Here is a 13986-nt window from a genome sequence, read left to right as displayed (position 1 = left end):
AGATTCCTTTGAGTCAGGTGTGCCCTCATTTTATGACGCCTTGACCAACATGTCCAAATTAGTAAGGCAACTTTTCTCAATTTGTAGTCCATGTGTGACCATATTTGCCTGGGCTTAAATATTATGCTTCTCCTTTCCCTCTCAAAAATGACCCAGTTTGATTAAGTGTTATGGTCACCTCTCCATAGACCATCAGTACCCATCACAAGTCAACTGAACTCGAATACATGGACTGGGGCTGGGGCCAGGGACCTACATTGTAAACAAATGTGCAGGTAATCTTTATATACACTGTGAAGTTGGGATTTCAGTCCAGGAATGTCTAAATCTAAAGCCCATATGATTTTTGTCTGACACTGTTAGCTTTTAGAAAGCTGCCTAAATTTGTGTTGGTACCAATTTTTGTAATTTAGAAGTTGATATTTTTACATCATTTAATTTATATTTTCAAATAAATAGTAATGCATGTCCTCATACAAAATTTAGCATAGCTTGGACTACTGGCTAGAAGCTATTCAATGATAATAAGGGTGCCATTTTCCTACAAATTCATAAAGCATGTGTATAGGAGAGACCAAGTTACAACTGTGTAAATATGTCATTAATATTCTGCTCCAGTAATTGTCTTTTATCACTAGTGAAATTCTTCTGAACTTTTCTTTTCCTAAAATAGGATACTGAGACAAGTAATAGCAAAACCCATTCCCCCCAGCAGGTGTAATGTAGAAAATTACAATTTAGTACAACTTGTGAATACAGAAAATTCATCAAGAAAAGTCCTGCATTGTCTGTTTAGAATAACTTCAAATACTGTCCTGGCCCTCCATTATTTAGCTTTGCCGTGCTTTGGTAGCATATGTTTCCTGGTTTTATTTCCTCTTTTCTCTCCTTTTCTTTGACATTATCCAAAATTTACAGAGCTTCAGATTTCAGTATCCAAGCTGGCCTAATTATCACAGTCCAGCAGATGGTTTGCTCCAAATGGCATCTAAATGAAGCTGCATTAATATCTTTTCAGACTAGGCAGGCTAACAGAGCAGCATTTCCTTCTGATTTTCTACCGTGAGGCTTGATCTTTGGGTTGCTGGGTGGGAGGAAAGGATCCGAAACAGGGGAAAATCCTTGATTTTCCAATGGGACTCAAACCAGGGAACACATAGTACCCTAAAGAGCCCAGCTGACAAGTGTGATTGGAATCTCTCAAAGAGAGGCCTGCCTCTGGGGCGTGTTGTTTGAGGTATTTGGAGAAACTGCCTGATTTGCTATGTTGATAGAACTGGAGGTGAACTGCTCATGGGAGCTCAACTAGTTCCAGTATGTGAGTTTGGGTTGGAAATGCCTCTTCCTTGCATAGATCTAAGAGAAAACTGAGAACAGAACAGACAATTCTATCCCCTCTGACTTAGCAAAAGGTTCATAGGTTCAATAAATAAATAAGTGGATAGATAAGCAAAATTAATTCATAAAAAAAACCTAACAACAACAAAACTACAGCAGCAACCTCCATTTTCCACCAGAAGAGTGAGGAGTTTAATCTGTGCTGAAGAAATACATATCCAAGAATGGATTTAAAATTAAAAACAAAATAAAACAAAACTGTTCCTCTAGGGAGCATAAGCCATGTGAGGGATAAAGACCAAAAGGGGTAATTATGACAGGTGACAGATATGGAGCTAAAGCAATAAGAGCACAAAATGGAAATTTTAACAAAAGAGAAATGAAAACAAAGCAATGCAATTGGAGCACAAAAATTAATTTGTAGATTGAAAATAAAATGATTTCTGAATGTAAGCATTTAATAAATGATGAGAGAGAGCAACTGCTGAGATGCAAATTAAATTATAGTTATAGAAGAACAAATGGCAGACATATCTCCCAAAAGAAATATTAAAAAAGGAAATAATAAACAAGCAAGCAATGACTTATAGGACAAATCAAGGAAACCAGTCATTTACTTAATAAAAATTCTTGACAGTGAAAGAAGAAAAAGATGGGTGGTAAAGTAATTGCTCAAATTTCAGTATTTATATTATAAATAATATTTGTCTAAGCTAAAAATCAATTTAGGATTAAAATCTCTGTGTTGAGTGGGTTTACTGAGCCTATATCATAGTGAAATGTGGTAGTCTATATCTTAGTGAAACTTTTGAGCTCCCAAGAATAAAGAGAAAATGTACAAATTTACTTATTGAAATAACACTGAAACAAAAATTTACAAACTAATAAATTTCTCCTCTGCAGCACCACAAGCTAAAAAATGAAGAAATAATGACCATAGACTTTTTGAAGAAGAGAGATACATTCTAAAGATGTTATATAACTTAAGGTTTCATTGTTCTTTGATAGGAAAAGAAGAAAAGAATTAATTCCCATGTTATCTGAGAAATATGTGTTTTTATTAAAATATAATTGTACCAGAACAGAAATATGAAAATATGGGAAGGTAAAAAATATAGGAAATAGTGGAAGGCTATAAAATATTGCAAATATGTATATAGTGAAACATAAATGTAGGATGAAAATGTAACTTGGAATTTTTAATATATGTTCAAATTAAAACAGAGACAGAAAATTTTATAACTAAGTCTAAATAATTGTAAACTATGTCAACCAAACTTAGGATTTGGAGCATGTGGGAGCATAGTTTTCTTAAGTTCTCTTCTTATTGTGAAATGGATTTGGAAGTGCAATACCTTGGTGTAGAATAAGAGTGGCACACATTCATTATTTAATTATGGTTCATTAATTCAGAAATATGGATTAATTATAACTTTGGGGATAAGAAGGGAATCATCAGTAGGATGGAATGACATCTAAATTAACAGGGAATGGGGAGGAAATGAAGATAATCATGATGAAAATGAAAAAGGGCAAAAAATTGAAAATAAGAAGCAATGGAGTTTAGTGATTTTTACTATATATTAAAGGAGAAGAAGCAAATCTAAGTATATGCATTTTTGCTAATTATCATTGGGCTTAATTCTTATGTCACCATAATGTCAAGATTGATTTGGAAATAGAATAGGACAGGACCTGCTGTACTCTACCCTCATATGGGACACATGATACAGAAGGTATTGCTATCATGGTACATCCTAAGCCAATGCAGGCGGTAGTCTCAGAATTTGATTCTGAGGACGTGAAGGAAGCACTAGGCAGGTGAGTCCATGCACACCTCTATCCAGGTATCTTCTGGTATGTGCCTATCATTTATGCTGTTTAGTTGTTGGTTTGAGAGTAAGCCAAATTGAAACTAAAATTCATAGTATAGAAGACTTTATTTCCATCAATTTTCAAACCAAAGCCAGCCTTTATGGCTTGGCCTAAATAAAGTTTCACTTTCACCCAGACCCATACGACCCAAATTAGTCATGATCATTGTTGTTTTATAAAGTTAGTGCTTGTTTGAATTTACTCATATGCTCAGCAAAAATTTTCCCAGCGTCATTCCTTCATCCACACTCATTGTTTTTGTGTTTAATTTCCCTTTCCATTTTCCTGAAGCAGAGCATATTAGACAGCTGCAATAAGATTGGTTTGCTTCAATAAGAATGGGTTGCTGCAAAAATATTGCGTAGCACAAATCTTCAATATCTTACAACAAGAAATATTTATTTTCCTCACTCATGAATGTGTGGGTGAACTGGAGTATCTCTACCGCAGGCTTTAAATTGGGATGGATTTGGCTTGGTGCTTCAAATCTGTTCCAAATTGATCATTCTCAGCCTCCAGTCAAAGGGATAGCAAATATCTGGTGTTTGTTTTCCTCACACTGATCATAGGAGCACGAGGGTCAAGTCACACCAACAGAAACAAAGCCTCTGTTTGTATTATGTCACTTATCATTGGCCAAAGTGAGTCACATGCCCAAGCCCAGATCCCCTGGCCAGGGAAGTAGTCATTACCACAGTGAAAATAACTACAGTGTAATTTTATAACAGCAAGGGATGGAAAAATTACAACAACGGACCAACCGATCATGCATAGTAAGTATTATGAGAAAGTTCTGTGGATCCTCTTGTGGTTTTACCATGTTAGTTTTGGTTCTACTCATTCTTTTGTAAGCAAACATTCCATTTCTCCAATTGCTATAAAATTTTGGCTTTTTCTTTAGTGTTATGTAATTTCACTACAATGTGTCTATGTGTGTTTAAATTTATCTTGCTTGATCCTCAATGTGTTTTAGATTCTGGAGACTGGTGTCATATTAACTTTCAAAAAAATAAAAAACATTATGGTTTCAATTATTGCCTCATTTTTTGATTTACTCTACTGTAACCAATTGAAACTCTTTTTAAGTGAACTTTAGAAGTTTTTATTTCATCTAACATTTATTTTAATGTTTTGGTAACTTCCTCAGATTTATCATCTTGTTCACAATTCTCTTTACTTATTGTACTCATTGATATAAAACATACACATACACATAAAAGCATACACACACACCCATGCACACATATGCTTACACATACACATACAACATACACATATACATACACATACCCACACTCATATATACACATATACATAATACCTTGAGACCTGGGAAAAATGAAAAAAAAAATCTTTGTCATTCTTTTCAATGGTGCAGCTTCTTTTTAGTTCACCCTTTAACTCAGCTGAGTTCAGACTCAGCAGAGTCCCAAGGCCCTCGGTCCTTTCTTCCTAGGATGGGTTTCTCCTTCACCACCCAGAACAGCTGTATTGTGAACATATGCCAACAATTCCAACATTAAGTTCATTCTTGTGGCTAATTAAGGAAAAGGAGGGGGGACACCCTTCATGTCAGTGCTTTAAAAATGCAACCGAATCAGTTTCCACTGAGGGGAGAAATATATAGACATATACTTTGATCATTATAAAATTAAACGTTTTCACACTGGTGTTTATGGCGGCAGTGTTAATGATTCACAATGGATGGAGGTGGCCGAAGGCTACAACAACTGAGCAATGGGAAAGGGACCTGTGTTATTTACGTATGATGGACTACTGAGAAGCTGCAAGAAGGAATGAAGTTGTGAGGCATGCAACTAGGTGAAGGAATCTTAAGGACAGTACATTGAATGAAATGGCAGAAACAAAAAGACATATTATCATGCCTCACTCATACGGACTAACTAGAATATACAAACTCAGAGAACTGAAGTCGAGAGCATGGGTTATCAGGTTGGGGGCTTATTGTAAAGAGTCTGAGACTGTAAGCTCTTGCAGCAGTCACATATATTCAGGAGTTGTAATTGATATATCTAAATTCTGAGATACTGAGCTATTCACATCTAACCTGGCCATTCCCTGAAACTTCAGGTGTTTATGTGACACCTGAGACTCAAGAGTTAGAGCGCTGAAGTTACGAAAGTCAGCATTACCCCATTCAGCAACTGTTTAAAAAGCTGAAAAAGTGATCAGACCTTATCAAGAGATATTAATGAAGCTGATCTGGATAAGGCTAAGATACATCAGAATACCGGGTAAAGGATGCTATGGGCCATAATTTCAAACTTCAACCTCTGTGCAAGATCAAAAACAGAGAAGATTATTTGATGCAAAATTTACATTTTGGGTAGCACATTATGTAATTTAACTAGTATGGTCAGTTAGTTTACTTGAACACCATAATTACATGGAATCTTGAATAGGGCATGAGATCTTGTTGGTTTGTGCAGTTTAGTGTAATGTCCCATTATATTCCAGAGTAATGTAGGCAGAGAATAAAATAGTATTTTCAAAGTCCCCTTGGGGAATTGGGAAGAAAGGAGGATATATTAAACTTCTCCATCTGTGGAATTCCTGATATTCTTGCAGGGAGTGGAGACAATCAATTCAATAGGCTGAACGCTCAATCTTGGAGCTTGCCACTATAAAGCTTATTCCTGCAAAGGAGAGGCTCAGCCTTCTTATAATTATACCTAAGGGTCACCCCCAGAGAGCCTCTTTTGATGCTCAGATGTGGCCTCTCTCTCTAAGCCAACTTGACAGGTGAACTCACTGCCCTCCCCACTACATGGGGTATAAATCTCCCTGGCAACATGGGACCTGCTCTCAGGGAGGAGCCAAGACCCAGCATCATTGGAATGAGAAAGCCTTCTTGACCAAAAAGGGAAAGAGAGAAATGACACAAAATAAAGCCTCAGTGGCTGAGAGATTTCAGAGTTGGGAGGCTATCCTGGAGGTTATTCTTATGCTTTTTATATGTATATATAAAATATATATATATATATATATATCCCTTTTTAGTTTATGATGTATTGGAGTGGCTAGAGAGAAGTACCTGAAACTGGTGAACTGTATTCCAGTAGCCTTGAATTCACAGTTAAAGGGTGAACTAAAAACAAACTGCACCATTGGAAAGAATGACAAAGATTATTTTATTTTTCCCAGGTCTCAAGGTATTATGTACATGTATATGTATGGGTGTGGGTATGTGTATGTATATGTGTATGTGCATGTTGTATGTGTATGTGGAAGCATATGTGTGTATGGGTATGTGTGTATGCTTATGTGCATGTGCATGTTTTGTATCAATGAGTACAATAAGTAAAGAGAGAATTGTGAACAAGATGATAAATCTGAGGGAATTACAAAAACAATAAAACAAATGTTAGATGAAATAAAACTTCCAAAGTTTACCTAAAAAAGAGTTTCAATTGGTTATAGGAGAGTGAATTTTAAAAAATGAGGCAGAGAGGGGCCAAGATGGCGGCTTAGCAATGTGCGCATTTCAGTTCGTCCTCCAGAACAACTACTAAATAACCAGAAACAGTACAGAACAGCTCCCGGAGCCATGTCAGTGACCAGACACACAGCGTACCCCAGTCTGGACCAGCTGGACCAGATGCAAGCCTCACAAAACTGTGAGTTCCCCAAGCTGCGGCACCCGGCACCCCTCCCCCACAGACAGCTTCCCAGAAGGAAAGGAAAGAAACTCTAAACCTGATCAAGGCGGAGTTCGCTCACTGGGCTCACAGAAAAAGAGGAAAGGGAAGGAAACAGAGGTTTTAGTGGCAGCCTCTGGATTCAGTGACGGGACTTCTCAGGCTGCAACTGCCCCAGGCATAGGCAGAAACAGGCTGCTTTCAGGGCTGTCTCCCCCCTGTGCCTTCCCCAGGAGAGGGGTGAAGCCCAACTCAGGTGGAATCCCTCTCTCAAGGAATTCAGACCCCAGGGCCTGGCAATTTGAAGCCATTAAAACCAGCCTACAACTTCTCCTCTGTCTCCACCATGCCCCCAGCAGGGACAGTCTTCCAAAGTTAAAAGTGCCACATCATCTTTTGCTGGTGTGACCTGCAGGCAGACGTGCCACATACTGGGCAGGATAAGAAAAACAGGACCCAGAGACTTCACAGGAAAGTCCTTTAACCTGCTGGGTCTCACCCTCAGGGAAAACTGATGCAGGTGACTCCTTCCCCCTGATAGGAGGCCAGTTTAGTCTGGGAAAACCCAGCTGGAGTCTATAATACCTACGTAGACCCTCCTAAGGGTGGGGAGGAAAAAGGCACCATACAAGCAGGGCAAGAAACAAGAAAACAAGAACTGAAAAATTATCCTCTGTTAAACAAAACCTAAGCTACAGTTCCAGAAAAAGCTGAACTGAAGGTCAAAGAACAAATAGACAACAAATTCATCTAGCAAGAAAACCCTAGGTAAGAAAAGTGAAAGCAATCTCCAGAATAAACTAATTAAGGTAATTAAATGTCTAGATGACAGCAAAAAAATTACAAATCAAACCAGGAAAATTGAAGATATGGCCCAGTCAAAGGAACAAACCAATAGTTCAAATGAGATAGAAAAGCTGAAACAACTAATTCAGAATGTACGAACAAACATGGAAAACCTCATCAAAAACCAAATCAATGAATTGAGGGAGGATATGAAGAAGGCAAGGAATGAACAAAAAAGAAGAAATGGAAAGTCTGGAAAAACAAATCATGGAACTTATGGGGATGAAAGGTACAGTAGAAGAGATGAAACAACAATGGAAACCTACAATGGTAGATTTCAAGAGACAGAGGTTAAGATTAGTGAACTGGAGGACGCAACCTCTGAAATCTGACAGATACAGAAACTACAGGGGAAAAAATGGAAAAATATGAGCAGAGACTCAGAGAACTGAATGATAATATGAAGCGCACAAATATACATGTTGTGGGTATCCCAGAAGGAGAAGAAAAGGGAAAAGGAGGAGAAAAACTAATCGAAGAAATTATCACTGAAAATTTCCCAACTCTTATGAAAGACCTAAAATTACAGATCCAAGAAGTGCAGCGCACCCCAAGGAGAATAGACCCAAACAGATGTTCTCCAAGGCACTTACTAGTCAGAATGTCAGAGGTCAAAGAGAAAGAGAAGATCTTGAAAGCAGCAAGAGAAAAACAATCCATCACATACAAGGGAAACCCAATAAGACTATGTGTAGATTTCTCAGCAGAAACCATGGAGGCAAGAAGACAGTGGGATGATATATTTAAAATACTAAATGAGAAAAACTGCCAACCAAGAATTCTATACCCAGCAAAAATGTCCTTCATAAATGAGGGAGAAATTAAAACATTTTAAGACAAAAAATCACTGAGAGAATTTGTGACCAAGAGACCAGTTCTGCAAGAAATACTAAAGGGAGCACTAGAGACAGATACGAAAAGACAGAAGAGAGAGGTGTGGAGAAGAGTGTAGAAAGAAGGAATATTAAATATGACATATAAAATACAAAAGGCAAAATGGTAGAGGAAAGTACTAACCATTCAGTAATAACACTAAATGTTAATGGATTGAATTCCCCAATCAAAAGACATAGACTGGCAGAATGGATTAAAAAACAGGATCCTTCTATATGCTGTCTACAGGAAACACATTTGGGACCCAAAAATAAACATAGATTGAAAGTGAAATGTTGGTAATAGATATTTCATGCAAATGAAAACCATAAAAGAGCAGGAGTAGCTATATAATATCCAAAAAATTAGACTTCAAATGTAAAACAGTTAAAAGAGACAAAGAAGGATACTATGTACTAATAAAAGGAACAATTCAACATGAAGACATAACAATCATAAATATTTATGCACCGAACTAGAATGCCCCAAAATAAATGAGGCAAACACTGCAAACACTGAAAAGGGAAATAGACACATCTACCATAATAGTTGGAGATTTCAATTCCCCACTCTCATCAATGGACAGAATATCTAGACAGAGGATCAATAAAGAAACAGAGAATTTGAATATTACAATAAATGAGCTAGACTTAACAGACATTTATAGGACATTACACCACACAACAGCAGGATACACATTTTTCTCAAGTGCTCATGGATCATTCTCAAAGATAGACCATATGCTGGGTCACAAAGCAAGTCTCAACAAATTTTAAAAGATTGAAATCATACAAAAGACTTTCTCAGATCATAAGGGAATGAAGTTGGAAATCAATAATAGGCAGAGCACCAGAAAATTCACAAATACGTGGAGGCTCAACAACACGCTTTTAAACAACGAGTGGGTCAAGGAAGAAATTGCAAGAGAAATTAGTAAATATCTCGAGGCGAATGAAAATGAAAACACAACATATTAAAACCTATGGGATGCAGCAAAGGCAGTGCTAAGAAGGAAATTTATTGCCCTAAATGCCTGTATCAGAAAAGAAGAAAAAGCAAAAATTCAGGAATTAACTGTCCACTTGGAAGAACTGGAGAAAAAACAGCAAACTAACCCCAAAGCAAGCAAAAGGAAAGAAATAACAAAGATTAGAGCAGAAATAAATGAAATTGAGAACATGAAAACAATAGAGAAAATCAATAAGACCAGAAGTTGGTTCTATGAGAAAATCAATAAGATGGATGGGCCCTTAGGAAGATTGACAAAAAGAAGAAGAGAGACGATGCAATCAGAAATGGAAGAGGAGACATAACCACTGACCCCACAGAAATAAAGGAGGTAATAACAGGATATCATGAACAACTTTATGCCAATAGAACAACAATGTAGATGAAATGGACAACTTTCCAGAAAGGCATGAACAACCAACTTTGACTCAAGATGAAATAGATGACCTCAACAAACCAATCACAAGTAAAGAAATTGAATCAGTCATTCAAAAGCTTCCCAAAAAGAAAAGTCCAGGACCAGATATCTTCACATGTGAATTCTACCAAGCATTCCAGAAAGAATTAGTACCAATCCTGCTCAAACTCTTCAAAATTGGAGGTGGTTTTATAGAACTTACACCTAAAACAAGAGCACTGAAGAAAGAAATAAATGATAACTGCTCAAAATTAAACACTTTAGTGCATCAAAGAACTTCATCAAGAAAGTAGAAAGACAGCCTACACAATGGGAGAAAATATTTGGAAACGACATATTGGATAAAGGTCTAGTATCCAGAATTTATAAAGAGATTGTTCAACTCAACAACAAAAAGACAGCCAATCCAATTACAAAATGGGAAAAAGACTTGAACAGCCAACTCTCAGAAGAGGAAATACAAATGGCCAAAAGGCACATGAAGAGATGTTCAACGTCCCTGGCCATTAGAGAAATACAAATCAAAACCACAATGACATATCATCTCACACCCACCAGAATGGCCATTATCAACAAAACAGAAAATGACAAGTTCTGGAGAGGATGTGGAGAAAGAGGCACACTTATCCACTGTTGGTGGGAATGTCAAATGGTACAACCACTGTGGAAGGCAGTTTGGCGGTTCCTCAAAAAGCTGAATATAGAATTGCCATATGACCCAGCAATACCATTGCTAGGTATCTACTCAGAGGACATAAGGGCAAAGACACAAATGGACATTTTCACACCAATGTTTATAGAAGCATTATTTACAATTGCAAGGAGATGGAAACAGCCAAAATATCCATCAACAGACAAGTGGCTAAACAAACTGCAGTATATACATACGATGGAGTATTATGCAGCTCTAAGACAGAATAAACTTATGAAGTATGTAACAACATGGATGTACCTAGATAACATGCTGAGTGAGACTAGCCAAAAACTAAAGGACAAATACTGTATGATCTCACTGATATGAACCGACATTAGTGAATAAACTTGGAATATGTCATTGGTAACAGAGACCATTGGGAGATAGAAATAGGGTAAGATAGTGGGTAATTGGAGCTGAAGGGATACAGACTGTGCAACAGGACTGGATACAAACACTCAGAAATGGACAACACAATACTACTTAACTGTAATATAATTATGTTAAAACACTGAATGAAGCTGCATGTGAGAATGATAGAGGGAGGAGGGCTGGGGACATAAATGAAATCAGAAAGAAAGATAGATGTTAAAGATTGAGATGGTATAATCTAGGAATGCCTAGAGTGTGTAATAATAGTGAAATGTACAAGGTACAATTTTAAAAATGTTTTTGCATGAGGAAGAACAAAGGAATGTCATTATTGCAGGGTACTGAAAATAGATGGTAATTAATATTTTAAAATGTCACCTTCTGTGTGAGACTAAAGCAAAAAATGTTTATTAGTTACAATATTTATATTTTGACTGGTGCCTTTCCTAATATAACTTATGTAGATAGTCTGATTGAATGTCATAAGTACTTGGAATCTCAGATAGGACATGAGATTTTGCTGGTTCATCCAGATTGATGCTCCGATGAATCCCAGAGTGATTCGACCAGTGAGTGGAAAAGTATATTCAAAGCCCCCTTTGGGAAGTGGTGAGAACAGGGAGAAATTCAACTTCCCCAAGTTGAATTCTTGATATTCTCACAAGCAGTGTGGACAACCAAAGCTATAGGCAGAGCCCACAGTCTTGGGATTTGTTCATATGAAACTTAACCCCACAAAGGATAGGTCAAGTCTACTTAAAATTTAGGCCCTAAAAGTCACCCCCAAGAGAGTCTCTTTTGTTGCTCAGATGTGGCCTCTCTCTCCAGCCAACACAATGAGCAGTCTCACCACCCTACCCCTCTCTACGTGGGACATAACTCCCAGGGGTGTGGACCTTCCTGGCAATGTAGACAGAGATCTTGGAATGAATGGAGACTCAGTATCAAGGGACTGAGAAAAACCCTAGTATGAGCTGAGACTTAGCATCAAGGGATTGAGAAAACCTTCTTGACCAAAAGGGGTAAGAGGGAAATGAGACAAAGTATCAATGGCTGAGAGATTCCAAACAGAGTCAAGAGGTTATGCTGGAAGTTATTCTTATGCATCAAGTAGATATCATCTTGTTATTCAACATGTAATGGAGAGGCTGGATGGAACTGCCTGAAAATGTAGAGCTGTGTTCCAGTAGCCATGTTTTTTGAGGATGATTGAATAATGATACAGTTGTCACAATGTGATTGTATGATTGTGAAAACCTTGTGTCTGATGCTCCTTTTATCTACCTTGTCAACAAAGGAGTAGAACATATGGAATAAAAGTAAATAATATGGGGAACAAATGCTAAAATAAATTTAAATGCTAGTGATCAATAAAAGCAAGAGGTAAGGGGTATAGTAGGTACAATCTTTTTTTTTTCTTTCCTGTGTTCGTTTTATTTCTTTTTCTATTGTCTTTTTATTCCTTGTTCTGAATCAATGTAAATGTTCTAAGAAATGATGAATATGCAACTAAGTGATGATATTGTGAATTACTGATTATGTATGTTGTTTTATTTTGTTTATTTTTTTAATTAATAAATAAATAAAAATAAAATAAAAATAAAAAATGAAGCAATATTTGAAAACATAATATTTTTTATTTTTTTGAAAGTTGATATGACACCAGTCTCCAGAATCTAAAACACATTGAGGGTCAAGCAATATAAATTTAAACACACCTAGACAAGAATCAAGTAGCTTTGATTCTTGAAGAAGACTGCATAACTATATAGCTTTTACAATGTAAATATGTGATTGTGAAAACCTTGTGTCTGATGTTCCTTTTATCCAGGTATGGACAAATAAGTAAAAAAAATCATAATAAATGATGAAAAATAAATAAATAATAGGAGGAGATAAAGGGTAAATCTTGGTAAATTGAAATACTGTGGGTCAATGAGAGAGAGGGGTAAGGGCTATAAGCTGTATTAATTCTTTTTTTATTTCTATTTCTGGAGTGATGCAAATGTTCTAAAAATGATCATGGTGAAGAATACATAACTATGTGATGATATTATGAGACATTGTATAATATATTTGTACTGTATTTGTGTGGATATTTATCAATAAAAATATTTTTAAAAAATAAAATTTTAAAAAAAATTCAATTTAAGAAATTAGAAAACAATAAAAACAGAAAAAAAATAAAAAGAAATTAAAGACAAACTTAAATCATGATACATAAAGCAAAAAAGTAAATAAAATTAAACCAATATTAATTATCTGATAAAAGCTAATGATGTAGATAGACACGTAGGAACCTGTTTAAATAAAATATAAGAAAAATATGGAAACTTGCAAAATAAAAATTATACCACAAAAGTGGGTAATAGACTATCATTTCTACTTATTTGTGGTAAAAACATTGAAGGCTATTTATCAAATTTGACCTGAAGATGATTTTCTTGTGTGTATTTTTGCTGTGGTTGCTATTGTTTTCATTGCTAGTATTCTTTTAACTAACATACACACGTGAGCAAAAAGTGAAAGAAACAATTGAAAGGAAGTGAAATTCAATTTTGAAAATAAATATATTAAAATATCTATGAAAGTTTTGACATTGAAGACTATTGCACAAGGCATACATTACAGATAATAGAATAATAAAAGTATTGTTAACAAATGGACCATGGAGAAGACAAATTATTTTTAAGCAGGAAAAGAAAAAGCTTCTAGAGTATATTTGAATGTATATTGATACTTGTGGTATGACAAAGATATTTTTGAACAAAGGTATTTGGAAGCTAATTCAAAAAATATGGTGTGTTTAACAATAATTTACATTTATTATTAATGCTCTATAAGTAATATATATATATATATGTATATATATATATATATATATATATATATATAATTATTTA

Source organism: Tamandua tetradactyla, chromosome 17 (assembly GCF_023851605.1).
Source record: "Tamandua tetradactyla isolate mTamTet1 chromosome 17, mTamTet1.pri, whole genome shotgun sequence".
NCBI classification, from domain to species: Eukaryota; Metazoa; Chordata; class Mammalia; order Pilosa; family Myrmecophagidae; genus Tamandua; species Tamandua tetradactyla.
Note: the sequence above shows the minus strand (reverse complement) of the source record.